Source organism: Drosophila takahashii, chromosome 2L (assembly GCF_030179915.1).
Source record: "Drosophila takahashii strain IR98-3 E-12201 chromosome 2L, DtakHiC1v2, whole genome shotgun sequence".
In the NCBI taxonomy this organism is placed as follows: Eukaryota; Metazoa; Arthropoda; class Insecta; order Diptera; family Drosophilidae; genus Drosophila; species Drosophila takahashii.
This window is the reverse complement of record NC_091678.1, coordinates 34,123,627-34,128,277: the sequence shown is the minus strand read 5'-3', so window position 1 is coordinate 34,128,277 and position 4,651 is coordinate 34,123,627.

The window sequence follows — 4,651 nt, the reverse complement described above, 5'->3', positions numbered from 1 at the left end:
AAGCCACTCTACCAGTACAAAGTAATGCCCTTTGGTTTGACAAATGCGTCCCAAACAATGACCCGGCTCATGGATAAAGTGATTCCAGCATCATTGAGAAATGAAGTATTTGTGTACTTGGATGACCTGTTGGTGGTATCTGATACATTCGAAGGCCATATGACGGTATTAAGTTTGGTTGCTGATCAAATACGCGCCGCTGGTTTAACTCTTAACGTTGGCAAAAGCAAATTTTGCATGAAATCCGTAAAGTACTTGGGCCATATTGTTGGAGAAGGTGTCATTCGCACAGACCCCGAAAAGATTTCGGCTATGAAGGATTTTCCTTTGCCAAAATCTTTAAAATCACTTCGGAGTTTTCTTGGTATGGTGGGGTGGTATAGAAAGTTCATAAACAATTTTGCTTCTGTTGCAGCTCCACTCACAGATCTTCTAAAGCCGAAGAAAAAGTTTGTAATGACTCCTGAAGGCAAAGAATCTTTCGAAGCGCTGAAAGACATGCTTTGCTCAGCGCCCGTGCTTCGAAGTCCTGATTTTTCTAAACCTTTCTTTGTTCAGTGTGATGCAAGTAAATCTGGTGTCGGTGGTGTCCTTGTTCAGAAAACCGACGAAGGCGATGAGTTTCCTATCGCATTCGTTTCTAAGAAGTTGAATAAGGCCCAAAGAAATTACTCGGTGACAGAACAAGAGTGTTTGGCAGCCATTGTTTGCATAAAAAGGTTTCGGGCTTATATAGAAGGCCATGAATTCACCGTGATCACGGATCATGCGTCCCTGAAATGGCTCATGACCCAGACAGATCTACATAGTCGTCTAGCGCGTTGGTCGCTAAAGCTACAAGGATTCAACTTTAAAATCGAGCATCGAAGTGGTAGGCTTAATGTGGTTCCCGACGCTTTATCACGTGTGAATGAAGAGGAATTAGCAGCGATAGATGCCAACCACGGTTTGATGGTCGATTTGCAGGATTCAGCTTTTAAGTCTAGTGAATATTTAGAATTGCAGGAAAAGGTTAAGGCAAACATTGATAAATTTCCAGATTTAAGGGTTGATGATGGACTTTTGTATCGCAGAACTGATCATGCCACTGGAGATTTGTTGCACGATACCTTTGCGTGGAAGTTGTGGCTTCCAAGCGACTTGGTACCTGATGTGTTGAAAAAGGCTCACGATGACCCGCTAGCGTCTCATGGTGGAGTACACAAGACCTTAGAAAGAATTCGCAGATACTATTTCTGGCCAGGATTAGTGACAGATGTGAAGGAATACATAGGTAGTTGCGACGTCTGCCGAAAAACAAAGGCTCCAAATAGAGTTCAACGGCCACCAATAGGAATTGCTCCCGAATCGCAGAGATTTTTCCAGCGACTATATATTGATTTCCTCGGCCCATATCCTCGATCGCGTTCCGGGAATGTGGGGATTTTTATAGTTTTAGACCACTATTCAAAGTTTGTCTTTTTGAAAGCCGTGAAGAAAATGACTGCCGATGTGGTTGTTAAGTACTTGCAGCAAGAATTGTTTCACACTTTTGGGGTGCCTGAAACGATCGTATCGGATAATGGCTCCCAGTTTAAGTCCGAGCCATTCCAAAAGTTGCTGAAGCAGTACAAAATTTCCCATAACTTGACCGCTGTGTACGCACCGCAGGCAAATGCCTCTGAACGAGTAAACAGGTCAGTGATAGCCGCAATACGATCATATATCCGAGAAGACCAGAAAGATTGGGACGAATATCTTAGCAGTATTTGCTGTGCTTTGCGTTCATCTATACATTCGGGAATTGGCGCAACACCCTATTACATGGCTTTTGGCCAGCATTTTGTTTCATCTGGCTCGACCTATAAGCTGTTGAGAGCTCTCGGAATGCTTGAGGATAGAGCAGCCAGATTCACTCAAGAAGATTCGTTGGAGTTGGTGCGTTCTAAGGCTCGAGAGGTTATGCAAAAACAGAATGAAAAGAACGAACGACAGTATAATTTGCGGTCTCGAGAGGTGGTGTACCAAGAAGGTCAAGAGATTTATCGCAAAAACTTTAGACAGAGCAATTTTGCAGGAGGCTATAGTGCGAAACTCGGTCCGTTATATCTCAAGGCTAGAATCCAGAAAAAGCTAGGAAATTCATGCTATGAACTGGAGGATTTGCAAGGTCGTTCCTTGGGCCGTTATCATGCCAAGGATTTAAAACAATAAGCAGGTTCAGCTACCAGCTTGGTTTGGATCTGTTTTGGGATGTCAAACCCCATTCCAGATCTTGTGGGGGGAGTTTTGTAGCGCTGGTAGCTAAGTGGGAACGCATCGTAGCTGGCGTCATCTGTGGGGTGGTTGCCGAACTAGGCTTAGGGGTAAGAGAAAGCGTGATAGGTCAACAGGGCGAAATGTCAGTTGGATTCTGCTGAGAGCGGTTCCCATTTCGGCTGTTAAGGGGCTTGCCGCCATTGGCAAGCGGCATCAGCGTTCTTTTCCCTTTGAACCCTCCACTGATCGAGACGTGGAAAATTTAAGCCATCGCAAGATCAATCATAGTCGTGGGCCTGGCAGGCATGTAAGCCTTTGCCAAGTGGAAAAGAATACTTTTTTGTGTTTAAACGAGTCAATTCACTTTGGCTGAGTCCTGAGAACGGGGTGAGTTTAAAGAGAATAATAGAAAAATCAAAAGGTTTGGTCAGCAGAACTTGGTGCAATTTATAGGGGCTCGGCGATCAGAAGCATATCTACGATATTCGGCAGTGAGAACACTCTGGATTGCAGCCAGCTGAGCGCCCGGCAAAGAACTCTCATTGGAGTGCGATTTTGGAGAGGCCGGCAGTTTCATCGCGGTGTATATTCGGCGAGGAGTGTCGGGGCGGCGCGGCAAGAATTTTTGTTAAATGCAGGCGTAAATCGTCAAAAACATTTTTTTAATACCCCCGATTCTGTTTGACTAAAGACCCCAAAACCTCAGTTTTTTTGTGGCAGTGGAAAGAAAGGAAATCAAAATCCGAGAAAAAAAGCCAGTGGAAAAAAATCCGTAACCTCACAAACGGCGAAAGAGGAGAGGAAAAAAAAAAGAAGGGAAGAAATACCCAAGATGGCGGAAAAATAGGCCTAAGTTTTTATAAGTTTTTTTATTTTTTTGTAAGTGGTTTTTTCCTTAATTTATTTTAAAGTGTATTTTTGTGCTGCCAAAACTCCGGCATTGTGTTCCCTCTTTCGTAGAAAAAAGAAAAAAAAACAAAGTCTAAAGAAAAAATCGTATGGCCACTTACCCCCTGGAAAAAAATTGAAAAAAAGGAAATTTGAAAATGAAAAAGTGAAAGCCCCTGTGTCCCTCAAAAAAAATACTTTTTTCTCATTTCGCAGCATTTTCAGCCGTCTTCGGAAAAAGCGCTTTCTTCGGGGATGCATCTGGAAAAATTGGTGAGCGTTAAAAAAATATAAAAAAAAAAATATAATTTTTGGTGATAGGCGGCAATTTCAAATTTTCTAAATCTCGTAATGTGGTAAAACAAAAAAATTCAATAATTTAATTTGCCGAATTAAAAATTTTTCCATCAGTATAATCGGCATTACGTAATGGCCGAAGAGTAAGAAGTGAAGACAATAGCGAAATTTGGTGCCAATACCGTAGATTTGCTCAGCCTAAACGCACTCAACGGCAATATCGTAAATGGTTTTGCGTTGGCACTCATGTTTTGATTTCGTAGGCAAGTGGGAACGGTTACATGTCAACGTAACGTAACGTAATTAAAAGTTGAAAAATCACACCATGAAAGGGCACTTATCTTTGTTTTTTCTTTTAAATTTAAAGTAAATGCAAACCTAATTGGCATGCCGGTTTTTAACGTATATATTTTAAAATCTATTTATTGCGCCCTTCTCTATTTATAAGAATTATCTATTATATTTATTATATTTATGCGATTTATTATATATTATCGCCATTCATTTTCTTATGATATTTATACCTATATATTATTTTTATATTATTCCTTGTACTTCATGTTAGTCTCGGTTAGGGTTTTCAGCAAGATTGATTTGTCTAGTATTTTAATTTGTTAGTTAATAAAAGATGTTTATAATGTGGTAAATTTGTGTGTTTGTCCTCGGCGGACATGAGACCCCCGTGAAGCCGTAACCGCGAAGGGGCCGTTCTAAAAAAAAAAGGAAGATGGTAATGGAACGGCCAATGGAAGGGTGGGCTGAATGCCGCCTCATTAACAGCTGAGGTGGAAAAGCGGTAGGCTCGATCACAGATGTAGGGGGCCTTACGCCCGACAATAGCCCGAGTTGTAGTAGTGTTTTCTCTCCCCGGCCTTAGTTTGGTTTGTCTTTGCACGCAATCTGAGTTTTGATAATAATCGAAGAGGCAATGACGGGTTAAAGCAAAGATCCACCCTATTAGCCGACGAGCCAAAGCCGATTGACATTTTTGCGTGCGCTCTGACCCGTCCGTAACACCCAGCCTTAGCTTATTGTTTATAGGATGTCCGTTACATTAGGTCAACTGAACTCAGTCATGAACTGCTCTAGCAAAGTTTTAGACCTTATTTTTGCCTCGGAGTTCGCAAATGCATATGTAACTCGAATTAGCCCTCTCTTCAATCCTGAAGATGCGTATCATCCTACACTTGAGGTTACTTTAGAAGCATCAGCTCCTTTACTGTCATGT